A 14,186-nucleotide genomic window follows, 5' to 3' on the forward strand; every position below is an offset into this window, starting at 1 on the left:
CGCCGGAACCCTGCCAGGGCCCAACTAACTGTCAGCTCCAGAGTCCTGCAGCCCCTGGGGCTAAAGCAGAGAATGTCATGGAGGTCTCTGGAAATCACAGATTCTGTGACTTCCATGGCCTCTGTGATAAATGTAGTCTTACTAATGATTTATTTCCTGACACTGCTTCACAAACAGTAAAGTTACCAAGAGCTTTGGGTTCAGACAGCCTTGGGTAACAATGGTAGTTATTATGATATGCTCATTCATGAGAAACTGAATTGATATAGATATCTCACTTCACAAAACACCTTTAGTTGTTAATAGCTTTGGTCAGTAATAAATAGGGCAGGTTTGAACCAGTGATCTCTTGTAAAAGCCTCCGTATCCCATTACCAATCCTCTGATCTATGCAATTCCCTTCAAATACATTTTTTCCCATTGGCCTGTGTGCTTGTATTAATCCCATCTAAATTTCAATGCACAGAAAAAGAATATGCCCATGTTTTACTATGTGTAGACCATCTCCTATTTCTTCAAACTACTTGTAATTGCCCTCTGTTTCACATGATCTAGACTCAGAAAGGACTACATTTTCATTGTCTTCTTTCTAATGTCAGAAATGTCAGCTGTTTGAAACTCAAACTGTACGATGTCTCTTAAGATAAAGAAAAAGGCATTATGGAACCTTCAATAGTTCTCTGAATTGCTCTTCAGTTAAATGGTAACACTTTTGAATAGAGTGGAATGAACGGACACAGAACACCACACTGTATCGTTTAACTTTGTACCCCTTATTTTCCAAATGCCTTGTAATAAAGGGGGATGATTTGTTGGGTATATTTTAAGTGACTGTTTCTTTAAAAGCAATTTCATCTTTGTTTCTATTAAAAAAAAAAGAGGCCTCAAAAAGATATTGACATTTCATCAAAAGAAATGGATTTCAAGTTGCTGCCCAGTAAATGTAGCTTGGAAAAAATTCTATATATTTCACCAAAGACAATGTAATTGACCTTGGGCAATGGATAAAAACCTGTCATTATAATTTGACAGAATAACTGGTTGTCTTCTAATGCTTAGCATTCAGTCGTGTAGTGTTCTTTCAGTAATATAGTCTTTCATGTAGAAAGAAAATACCAGAACTCTTCACTATAACTAGAATTGGAAGTTTTCTTTTAATGCTTACGAAATACATTGTCTGTGTACTGAAGTAAAACAAAAAATAGTGAGCAAATAAACATAAGGCAAAAATAAATTATTCTGTCAATTCAGAATGTCAACTTCTTATCCATTGCCTCAAGGTCATACACTCTTGTCTTCAGTTAAATGATGTAATTTTTTCCAAGCAACATTTTAATACTGGGACATTGGGAAAGCTTTTTCTGGTAAATGAGAAATTGGATATTTTTACTGTGCAGTGGCAGTATCATAACCAATGAAGTTAATCTGAGGTATGATTATTGCTAGTTGAAAACTTTTTCTGTTTTAGCAGGTTTACATAAAACATGTCTTTTCTGATAAGGGGAAAAAGATTTAAAAAGTTCTTGGGGTACAAATTAAAGATGGGGCAATATCTTCCCTTAAAAGTTAAGGAAGGTTCCCTCCTCCATTTTAGTATTGGTATTTGCGAAGTTTTCTGAATGATTTAAAGGAGCTGTGCATCTCACAATTTCAATCCAATTGGTTTAGGAGAGTGTCACATTCTAGAATGTGATCCAGACTGGTGAAGAATTGTCACCTCTTACCCTGTAACCCAGAGTGCCTCACAATGCATTACTATTGTACCTCTCAGCCTGGGATGCCCATCATCAGCAACAAGCATGCACTCTGTGTCTATGTATTGGGCAGCCCAGGTACAACATTTTGGATCCTGGTGCCTGCTTGCAATAACACAGATTTCCACTGATCTCCACTAGCCTTGGTTAGCAACTGATAAGATGACTCCACACTCTTCCCAGTCTCAATTTTTCTCAATAACTTGTGTTTTCCAATGTCCATCCCTGTCCTGGAGCAATTAGAGTAATGTTAAGATTTGTTGCTCCTTTAAAGAGTCAGTATCCAACAGTTTGCTTTGTTAACTGGAGTTACCAAACAGTTCAGTTAAAAAATGACACTGGCTTGGTTGAGATGAAAAATACAGCAAGTTTATTTCATAGTAAAGTTTAGATGGGCTGGACTCACCCCTGCAGTGCCTCCTGCTGGTGACTTCAGGGAATTAGCTCAGTCCCAGCCCAAAGCACGCTCTGCAGGTCAGTGATCCACCTGTCTGCTACTGGCCCCCATGTCCCTCCCTGGACCCCAGTGCTGCTTTAACTGGGTCTCCCCCCCCTCCCGGGGAACCTTCACCCCACTATCCCCTCTTTACCTCAGTTGTGGCTACTGCCAGTTTCTGTTTAGTCCCCATGCCCTAGGGCAGACTGCAGCGTATCAGACGATCATCACAGGTAACAAGGTGTTTGGACTGGCTGCCTTTACCCACCCTCCAGCTGCCCCTCTGCAAGCCCAGTACCTACGGGGCTTAGAACCAGCTCTGCAGCCTAGGGAGTTGCTGGCCTAGGGCTTCCCAGCTCCTAAGGCCTTTCCCCAGCCCTGCCTTCCTCTAGATCCCCCAGGTGAGTTCCCAAGCAGCCAGGCCTGTCTCCCTCTCCAATCAGAGAGAGACTGCCTGCCCTTGGCTTCCCTGGCCTTCTTATTAGGCCCTGTGGCTCAGTTTGGGGTGTGGCCCCAGCTGCAGCCACCTCCCCAATCAGCCCAGCCTAAAGGCTGCTTTCTCCAGCCCCAGCCCCTTCCCAGGGCTGTTTTTAACCCCTTCAGGGCAAGAGCAGAGATCCACTCTGCTACGCAAAGAAAGAAGTTTTTTAGGTGAGTTCAAGTATAAGAATTAAATTCAGAACTGGTTAAAAGAGAAATAAAGATAAAGTGCTCTCTAGTAACTAATATTTATTTAACAAACTAGACTTGGGTTCAAAGTAAAATCCTAACCATGTATTTATACAATATATAAATACATTCTAACTATTTTTCAAAGTATTTTTGAAGTAACTCCTCAGGTGGGGAAACTATATTCCTCTCTCTCGGGGAAGTGTAATTCCTGTTTGGCTGGGAAACTGAAATTATAATTCTTAAAATGTGATTATGTCCATAACTTTGCATCAGTTGTTTACACCTGAGTTATAAACTTTTCACTGACATATTACAAGGCATATTTTGCACAATGACTTTTACAATAGTGTGTAAGGTGTGAATACAGGCATGCTTAGAGTCACAGGATGTGTTATGTAAGTGAGGCCTAATGGTCTCAATTGGGACAAAGTGATAGTCATATTAAAATTTATTAACTTAAGCTCCATAGGTCAATCTACAAGGCTAAATGTTTGTATAATACAAAGAGGGTTTTCAGCTTCTTTTAAAGAGTGTTGTTAGCACCTCATTAAGTTGGTTTACATAATAATGCACTGGAATTTGGAAGACTCACCCTGTCAATGAGAGAGACAGGTATTTCTCTGTTGTAAAAAGTTGCAGAGCCCCATTCTATGGTTTAACCAGTTTCTGGCCTTTCTGAAGAAATGGAATGTCTTATAAATTGTTAATGGATGCGGGGATGTTAGTAAACAAACCAGTCTTTCACTTTTGGTTTCAAACTCAGGTCAGATGTTTAGTCATACACAGTTTGGCCTGTTTGGTAGTGTCTAAAACATGCCCTGAAATAGAATAGCAAGGAGGGCGGCAGGAGCTGTTAAAGCTCTGGAATACATATGTATTAATGCAGTTGTTTTTGGAAAGTGCATCAGCACTTACCTATAATATGTTTGTCTCAGACTAGTGGTACTCATTTATTCATATATTTTTAAAAAAGAAACAAAAGAGCCTGCCAGATGGTGTTTAATAAAAATATGTCAGGTATATGTCGGGAGTTACTCATTTGTCCAAGTCAATGAAGTTTAAATTGCCTTGCTGACAGTTGATGCAGAAAAGGCCTAAGGTCATTCACTAGAGGAGTTGTGGATGAGGTGCACTTTTACCTTAACTCTGAAAAATAGGTAGACAGGTTTTATAGCTCTCCTGAGGCAGAGTGAAGAGTGTTTCAACCTGAGTAGGAACAACCAGATATAGTTGTTTACTGGCTCTCTCTGCTTTACTCTCAAAACAGATGTCTAAAGAAATTAGAAAACAGACATTCTGGAAATCTAGTTCAGAAATGGTCTTTGGTAGAGTATATGCTCCTGATGATATTGAACCTAGTGGTGTCTTTACCAAAAAATTTGAATGCAGCGACTTTACTTACTGCATTTTTATATGTGCATTTGAACTGAATGAGGAGCTTAAGGTTCTTGCACTTGTCACTAGCTAATAACAGGGCCTTTTCCCTTTTGAAATGTCTCCCTTAATACAATCTAGCAAAATTTTCAAGAAAAATTACTAATATAGGCAAAATATATCAGCTGATCTTTACCATAAACTTCAATTCATATGCATACAATCCAGCATACAACCATAAACATTAGCTGCCAAATCAACCTATCAGATGTACATAGGCATCAATTACCTCAAGTAACTCTTCATACAACCCTCCCACCTGTCACATATTTTACACTTCATATATCACCCTCTGTCCACAATGAAGGTTACATGTTTTCATCTAAACCACTAGTCGACCACACTATCCTAACATTTGCTCTCCACCTAATCCCCTGACCCAGTCTTATGTTGTACTCTTCTTCATTCCTGTTCAACCTTACCCACACAACTGTCATTCACCCATCAAGTCAGTCATTCACACACCACTCCCCAATCATCAGTGAATAATGTCCTTCTCTTTTAAATTATTTCTTTTTCTTCTGTCCCATTTCTCCACACTTGGGGAAGAACAGTTGCTCCCATACTTGTCTCATTGATTAAATTTGCATTATGTTTTTAAAGGTTTATTTCAAACAATAGGGGATAGAAACTTACTTGATTAAAAAAAAGAAAGAGAGAGAGATTTTGCAAACATTAAAATGACATTGGTCCTACTTATCTAAGAAAGCTTCCTATTTGCCTCAGGTCAGAGAGATTTTGCCAAACTGCCTTAAGGTACCAGAAAAGGTATGTCTGCAATGCAGTATAAACCCAGGTCTGTGGGAGGAAAGCCTGCAGGCTTGGCTTTTGTAAACTTGTGTTTTGGCATCTCTGCTGACCCTAGATTTAGAACTTCCAAACCCAGGTCTCATACAGTACTCACTCATTCATACTACACTACTCAGACCTGAGCCAAACCAGCCTATGCTAGGCTTCCTACCGGCCTCACCAGCTGTAGCATCTCTAGCCATTTGTTCATGGTGAACTGTGGGAAAACGTAACTGCCCATCCTGTGGGCACTTTACAGGAAGTTGTCGCAGCCTGCCAACACATCCTGCCGAGCTATCTTTGGGGTCTGCATGATCTCAGTGCTTTCACTCTTGTGTCAGGAAACAGGCAGAGCATCCATGGGTCACTGGTGGACACTTTGTTGGCATTTTATGACCTACTGAAGAACAGGCGGAGGACTAAAATACAGATGTGGCAGTACTGGCGAGCCAGCTGCAGCAGGGTAAGTTTCTTAGCAACACACTAGGCCTAGCTGGCCCGGGCAGGGCTGATTGACTGCACTTCCTGATTGGTAGAGGAGCAAATGCTAAGCTACTATTTGACTCAGCAACAACCAGAGCTTTCTAGTTGCTCAATGAGTTCCATGTCGCAGCTGCTTTTGATCCTGTCTGCTTCTGCTCTTGCTCCCATCCAACCCATTCCTGCTCCTGCTCCTTTCCAGCCTGCTCTTGTTCTTGTTTCAGTTCCTGCTCTTCCCCATTCTTGACATCCTGGCTCTGACTCCGGCTCCATTTCTGAATCACACCTCCAGCTCACTCATTGACTCTGGTATTTGGCTTCTGGTCCATGGCTCTGACCTGCAGCTCTCCTCTCGACTTCACTCCTGGGTCTCCTGTAGTCCAGCTTGACTCTGCTACTCTCTAATCTCCAGATCTGGCCACTCATGGCTCTGACCATTAGACCCAACCACTGGTGTTCTGTTCATGATCCAGACTGCGGGATTCTAACTGGTTGATACTGCAAACAGTTCTCAATACAGCTGATGATGCCCCATGTAGACTGGTGCATCTGGAGCATGGCCACAAGCACTGATTGGTAGGACCACATTGTCTTGCAGACCTGGAGTGACCCATACAGTGGGTCCAGAAACTTTGCATGAAGAAACCTATATTTCTGGACCTCTGTGAGCAGCTTGTCCCAATCCTCCAGCATAAAATACATGCATGAGGTTGGCCATGCCAGTCCAGAAGCAGGTTGCCATAACCATCTGGGAACGGGCTACCCTAGACTGCTATAGTTCCATTGCTAACCAAAAGTGACAGAATAAACAATGTCCCTTTAGTAACTGCTGGTTTTCAGAGAATCAGGTTTCCTAACTGCACAGGGGCCACAGATGGGATTCATATGCCTATAGTTTGCGTTCTCAAAGAGCACAGGAGTACATAAACCACAAAATGAACCAATCTATTGTTATGCAGTCCCTTGTGTATCACAGAGGTCGATTTATGGATGCTAATGTGAGCTGCACTGGAAAAGTTCTCAGTGCCAGGGTTTTCTACTAATTGGGAGTCTACCATCATAAACAGGCCAGGACATTATTCCCACTAAATGTCCCCACTGTTATTTTAAGGGACCCTGTATATGCCTTTTTGTCTTGGCTTATGAAACTGTATCCTTATCTCAGAGGCCCAAACAGAAGACGATTTAATTACTCTCTCAGTAGATAGAGAATGGTGGCTGAATGTGCATTTGGAAGATTGAAACCCCACTGGTGCAGCTTATAGAACCATTTGGATTTCATTGACATTGATACTATCTGCATTATTGTGGCTTTCCAAGCTCTTCACAACCTATTTGAATCGAAAGGTGAGCTATTTTCTCCTGAGTGGACCTATGACAGTGATGGATTGCTGAACTGGTATACTCTGCCAGAAAGTGCACCTGTCACAGCTGAAGCAAGATGCATGTGGGCAACAGAAATCAGGCATGTTTTATGTGCCCATATTATGGACCTGCATTGACCAATGGAAGAGGGAGAGCATTTGTACAACAATGTTAACAGTAAATGACGTACTATTGGTCTACACCACAACAATCACATCCCCTCCCCTCATTTGTAAAGGTTTAATTATGGATACGATGACTGCTTACACAGTGAGAGGAGGGTGTTTTGTGTGACATGAGTTGTGGATTTTCATTGTGGATTGATCTGAAAAGATGTATTGAGAAATTGTGCTTGGACACAACCTCTCAGTTGCACTTATCATGACTTTATCTTTATTCTTTGAAATACACATTATATATTGTGATGCAGGGATGGTTATATTATTTCTTAATGAAATAAAAGCCTTTGTTTGTTAGCATTGCTGTATTACCAAAAAAAAAAAAAAATCCAAATAATAAAGAACTGTTAGGCAGGCCAGCTGCCATTATATCACCAAAACCAAATAAACTAAAGTGCATAACAAACATATTGAACATTACCGTGAAACCAGTGCAAACAAATAAATGCCCTACTTCTCTGTGTCTCCTGGACCCCCGCTTTTCTTTCCCTTTCTCCCACATTTAGCACATGGTTGGCGCTGTTGCACAGGAATGGAGGAGTTATGGGGATCAGAGCCCTGCAGGGCATACATGTGCCCTGGCCAACTAGTGTTGAATCCCAGTTGCATAGGCAACTGAATCATGCTATTGTCCGGTGTGTTCCTGGTCTCTTGAGACATGGTTCCATGGAAGGGATTTAGGAGGTGGTTCAGATAGAGCAGGAGCCTGACCCCTCATGGGCATTAGTCCAAGCAGCCTCTCAAATAAGTCTTTCTGCTGCAGTCTATCGTCTTCCCTCAACAAGTGATGTTCCTGCTTCAGAAACTGTGCTGCATGTCTTTTCTCCTGCTCTGCATTTCTCTCCACCAACTCTTCAGCCTGTCTGTTCCTTTCAACTTGTCATAAATCCTTTTCCTTGCTTATTGGCCCTGTCCAGATTGTCCATCATATGTTCATCATGGGTACAGTTCCTCTTTGACTACTCCATGATAGTACAACTTGCCAGACTCTTTGTGGACTGTGACTGGGCTGCAGAAGTGGAAGGGCCTGTAAACAGACATCAAACAGTTCTTTATTGGCTCAGTTCTTCATATAAGGTTCAGTTCATTCTCAGAAAAATGTACCTGTGGGATCACAAGGCCAAAAAAAGATACTTTGTAAAATTCAGCTTAAGTATTTCTCAGAGCAACCCTTAAATTCCCAAATGCTCCATGGGCACAAGCTGAGAGTTAAATGAAGAGTGAAAAACCTGCAAAGGGGCATTCTATTCCAAGCTACAAAGGCAAGCCAGTCTTGTATCCCATAGAGGTTTTCAAGCTTATGGTGACTGAGCAATGCATGTACAAGTGGCACAAGCTGGTGTACTACAAAGTAAGGCCTGGTAAAATATGCCCTTCCCCAAAATGTGGCTATCTATGCGGAATTTCTACTACAGGAAAAGTTTGCAGCTATCAGCAACCATAGTTGGGTCAAAATTCATGAGGCATCAGCAGCATGCTTTACTAGCAGCCACATTGATTATTACCGCCCTGTAAGCTGCTAAAAACTCTGCATTCCTTCAGTTACCCAGGTGCTGCTATAATACTGCCTTTTCTGATTACACAGGAGCCAGCAAACAGAGCTGTAAACCAGGGATTTTGATTGGGACTTCTGTTGGAGGAGAAGGTATTGGTAGCTATTAGTAGTTGTAGTTGTATGTGTGGAGACTGGTAGGGGCAGTGTTCTGGAAGAGAAGCTGAGCCCTGATTAGGGGTGAGGCTTCTCTGACTGGTGGTCCTATAAGGTAGTCAGGCAGCAGCACAGGAGTCAGCAAACAGAGCTGTAAACAGGGGAGTTTGTGTGGGAGTTTACAGGGGAGGTTTGGGGGAAGACTAAGAGAGGCGAGAAGAACACCACACAGGCTCCTGCAGTGTTCTAGGAGTGTCTTGGTACTTGTTGGAGGTTTGTTTTGCTGTGGGTGGTACTGTTTTGGTCTGGTTTGTGTTTCCCAGATTTACAGGATTTAAGTGGGAAGCCTATGACAGATACAGAGGCAGCAGTTGTAGTGACCCAAGCAGTGGAAGACACAATGAAGATTACTGGATGTGAAAGCATTGGATGTGTACATGATCCTGGAGGGGGTACCTGAAAAGAGTTTTGTCGGCATGAAGTGCCGTCTGATAGAGCTGATGGAAGAAAAGATACGAGGATTGGAGATGCTGGTGGAAACTGGTCGAGTTTAGAAGGGGGTTCTAGCAGATGATGGAGCAAAGACATGATGAGGCCGAAGGGAAAAGCTCAGACTTGCAGATGGAAGCAGGACCAAAGAACTCTGAGGGGAGACTGCTGGGTGAGGAAAGTGGACAATGGAAGCATGTGACTAAGTGAACCAGGCAGAGGAAAAAACGGGCTAGTGAAGGAGCAATAGAGCTCAGGAACAGATTTGCGGAGTTGGAAAATGAAGAAGGGTATAGCAGGTGGTCGCTGAAGGTGAGAAGGCACGGAAGAAGAAAAGAGCAGCTAGCCCTATAAGGAGAGGGGATGAGTCAATGAGGATGATACCAAACATGAGCCCCAGGAGGATATGGGATGGGTTGCAGAGGATTACAAGGGTGAATAGGAATCAAGAGGACTTGCAGCCAGAGGGAACAGGAGATAGACTGGAGAATTGCACCGTCACCAGGAAAAGGCAGGTCTATGTGATTGGAGACTTGTTACTGAGAAGACTAGACAGGCCTGTAACCAGAGCTGATCCAGAGAACAGAAGGGTGTGCTGTCTGCCGGGTGCTAAGATATGGGATGTGGACCTGAGGCTGAAGAGGATCCTAATGGGAGCGGGAAAGAATCCACTGATTGTCTTTCATGTGGGAACGAATGATACAGCTAGATTCTCGCTTGAATGTGTCAAGGGAGACTGTGCCAGGCTGGGGGAGACGCTTAAGGAAATAGAGGCTCCGGTGATCTTCAGTGGGATTCTGCCTGTTCCTAGAGAAGGGCAACAAAGGTGTGACAAGATTACTATGATCAACAGATAGCACAGGGAGTGCTGCTATAAGGAGGGCTTTGGGATGTATAGCCACTGGGAGGCATTCATGGACAGAGGACTGTTCTCTCGGGATGGACTTCACCTGAGTAGAGAGGGAAATAAACTTTTAGAATGGAGGCTGGCCCAACTGATTAAGAGAGCTTTAAACTAGGAATTGAGGGGAGATGAATGGGAGATGTCCAGGTAATCCCACACCGGATTTTAACATTGAGAGGGAAGAAAACAAAGCAAGAAAGGATACAGCTGTGGGTAGGAGAATGGACATACAGAGGAAGGGTAGTGTAGATACCAGTCTAACAGGTGATACTGGGAGTAGAATGTCTGGGCCTAATTGGGTAAAGAATGTCAATGAAGCCAAACAGCAAGAATTAAGATGTTTGTACCACCAATGTGAGAAGCCTAGGTAACAAAATGGAGGAACTAGAGTTACTGGTGCAGGAAGTGAAACCTGATATTATAGGGATAATAGAAACATGGTGGATTAGTAGTCATGACTGGAGTACAGTATTGAAGGGTATGTGCTGTTTAGGAAAGACAGAAATAAAGGCAAAGGTGGTGGAGTAGTGTTCTATATCATGATGAGGTAGAATGTAAAGAAATAAGAAAGTATGGAATGGATAAGGCAGAGTCTGTCTGGGCAAAAATCACATTGGGGAAGAAACCTACTAGATCCTCCCCTGAGACGGTGCTTGGGGTGTGCTATAGACCGCCAGGATCTGATTTGGATATGGATAGAGATCTTTTTAATGTTTTTAATGAAGTAAATGCTAATGGGAATTGTGTGATCATGGGAGACTTTAACTTCCCAGATATAGACCGGAGGGCAAGTGCTAGTATTAGTAATAGGGCTCAGATTTTCTTAGATGCGATAACTGATGGATTCCTTCACCAAACAGTTGCTGAACCAACAAGAGGGGATGCCATTTTAGATTTGGTTTTGGTGAGTAGTGAGGACCTCATAGAAGAAATGGTTGTAGGGGACAACCTTGGTTCGAGCGATCATGAGCTAATTCAGTTTAAACTAAATGGAAGGATAAATAGAAATAGATCTGTGACTAGGGTTTTTTATTTCAAAAGGGCTAACTTTAAAGAATTAAGGAAATTAGTTAGGGAAGTGGATTGGACTGAAGAACTTGAGGATCTAAAGGTGGAGGAGGCCTGGAATTACTTCAAGTCAAAGTTGCAGAAACTATCAGAAGCCTGCATCCCAAGAAAAAGCAAAAAAATCATAGGCAGGGGTTGTAAACTAAGCTGGATGGCAAGCATCTCAGAGAGGTGATTAAGAAAAATCAGAAAGCCTACAAGGAAAGGAAGATGGGAGTGATCAGCAAGGAAAGCTACTGAGATCAGAACATGTAGGGATAAAGTGAGAAAGGCCAAAAGCCATGTAGAGTTGGACCTTGCAAAGGGAATGAAAACCAATAGTAAAAGGTTCTATAGCCATATAAATAAGAAGACAACAAAGAAAGAAGGAGTGGGACTGCTAAACACTGAGGATGGAATGGAGGTTAAGGATAATCTAGGCATTGCCCAATATCTGAACAAATACTTGACCTCAATCTTTAATGAGGAGCTTGGGGATAATGGTAGGATGACAAATGGGAACGAGGATATGGAGGCAGATATTACCACATCCAAGGTAGAAGCCAAACTTGAACATCTTAATGGGATAAAATGAGGGGGCCCAGTTAATCTTCATCCAAGAATATTAAAGGAACTAGCACATGAAATTGCAAGCCCATTAGCAAGAATTTTTAATGAATCTGTAAACTGAGGGGCTGTACCGTATTACTGGAGAATTGCTAACATATTTCCTATCTTTTAGAAAGGGGGGAAAAAGTGATCCAGGTAACTACAGGCCTGTTAGTTTGACATCTGTAGTATGCAAGGTCTTGGAAAACTTTTTGAAGGAAAAAGTAGTTAAGGATATTGAAGTTGATGGTAATTGGGACAAAATACAACATGGTTTTACAAAAGGTAGATTGTGCCAAACCAACCTGATCTCCTTCTTTGAGAAGGTAACAGATTTTTTTAGACAAAGGAAATGCAGTGGATCTAATGTACTTCGATTTCAGTAAGGCATTTGATACAGTTCCACATGGGGAATTGTTAGCTAAATTGGAAAAGATGGGGATCAATATGAAAATTGAAAGGTGGATAAGGAACTGGTTAAAGGGGAGACTACAACGGGTCGTACTGAAAGGTGAACTGTTAGGCTGGAGGGAGGTTACTAGTGGAGTTCCTCAGGGATCAGCTTTGGGACCAATCTTATTTAATCTTTTTATTACTGACATTGGCACAAAAAATGGGAATGTGCTAATAATGTTTGTAGATGACACAAAACTGGGAGGTATTTCCAAAATAGAGATGGACCAGGATATCATACAGGAAGATCTGGATGACCTTGTAAACTGGAGTAATAGTAATAGGATGAAATTTAATAGTGAAAAGTGCAAGGTCATGCATTTAGGGATTAATACCAAGAACTATTGTTATAAGCTGGGGACTCATCAGTTGGGAGTAACAGAGGAGGAGAAGGACATCAGAGTATTGGTTGATCACAGGCTGACTAGGAGGGAGGGATAGTTCAGTGCTTTGAGCACTGGCTTGCTTAAACCCAGAGTTATGAGTTCAATCCTTGAAGGGGGCAATTTGGGGATTGGTCCTGCTTTGAGCAGGGTGTTGGATTAGATGACCTTCTGAGGTCTCTGCCGATTCTGTGATTGTGATATGGCTGTAAAAAAAGCTAATGCAGTCTTAGGATACATCAGGGGATGTATTTCCAGTAGAGATAAGGAGGTGTTAATTCCCTTATACAAGGCACAGGTGAGACCTCATCTGGAATACTGTGTGCAGTTCTGGTCTTCCGTGTTTAAGAAGGATGAATTCAAATTGGAACAGGTATAGAGAAGGGCTACTAGGCTGATCCAAGGAATGAAAAACCTGTCATATGAAGGGAGACTCAAAGAGCTTGGCTTGTTTAGCCTAACCAAAAAAAGCCTGAGGGGAGATATGATTGCTCTTTATAAATATATCTGAGGAATAAATACCAGGGAGGAAGAGGAATTATTTAAGCTCAGTACCAATGTGGGCACAAGAACAAATGGATATAAACTGGCTATCAGGAAGTTTAGACTTGTAATTAGATGAAGGTTTCTAACCATCAGAGGAATGAAGTTTTGGACCAGCCTTCCAAAGGGAGTAATGGGGGCAAAAGACATATCTGGCTTCAAGACTAAGCTTGATAAGTGTATGGAGGGGATGGTATAATGAGAGCCTAATTTTGGCAATTAATTCATCTTTGACTACTAGTAGTAAATATGCCCAATGGCTTGTGATGGGATGTTAGATGGGGTGGGATCTGAGTTACTACAGAGAATTCTTTCCTGAGTGCTGGCTGGTGAGTCTTGCTCACGTGCTCAGGGTTTAGCTGATCGCCATATTTGGGGTCTGGAAGGAATTTTCCTCCAGGGCAGAATGGCAGAAGCCCTGGGGGTTTATTGCCTTCCTCTGCAGCGTTGGTCACAGGTCACTTGCTGGAAGATTCTCTGTACCTTGAAGTATTTAAACCATGATTTGAGGCTCAGACACAGGTTTGATACAGGAGTGGGTGGGTGAGATTCTGTGGCCTGCATTGTGGAGGAGGTCAGACTAGATGATCATAATGATCCCTTCTGATCTTTAAGTATATGATTCTATGATTCTATGATCTACCTATGGACCATATGTAAACACACATGACAATACAGACCCTAGCTAACTTTCCTTTTCTCTGGCAATTTTCCAGACTGTATACAACCCCCCTACTGTATTTCACACAGTGATTTCATCACCCATTAGCTACATTTCCCCCTTCCCTCCCTGTACAGTTTGTGGTTTACAGGTGGCTTGTTACACTGGAATGTGGCTGACTTCTATGGAGCAGCATACTAACAAGAAAGGGAATATAAGGTTCTTACTTTTAACATCCCAGCACGTCTTTGTAAGAATGCGCAAATACATAGTAAAAGATTAATGTTAAATGATGGTTTAACTGTTATTTGTGCTTCCTGGTCTCCATTTTGAATTCTGT

General features: G+C 42.2%; 1 non-coding gene across 1 annotated transcript; it reads left to right on the forward strand.

Moving 5' to 3' along the window:
- Window positions 1–1,385: 1,385 nt before the first annotated feature.
- LOC115647371 lies at window positions 1,386–1,532 on the forward strand. The gene has a single exon (XR_003999315.1). It is a non-coding gene; the product is annotated as a U4 spliceosomal RNA (small nuclear RNA).
- Window positions 1,533–14,186: the final 12,654 nt, after the last annotated feature.

This window comes from Gopherus evgoodei, chromosome 2 (genome assembly GCF_007399415.2).
Source record: "Gopherus evgoodei ecotype Sinaloan lineage chromosome 2, rGopEvg1_v1.p, whole genome shotgun sequence".
NCBI classification, from domain to species: Eukaryota; Metazoa; Chordata; order Testudines; family Testudinidae; genus Gopherus; species Gopherus evgoodei.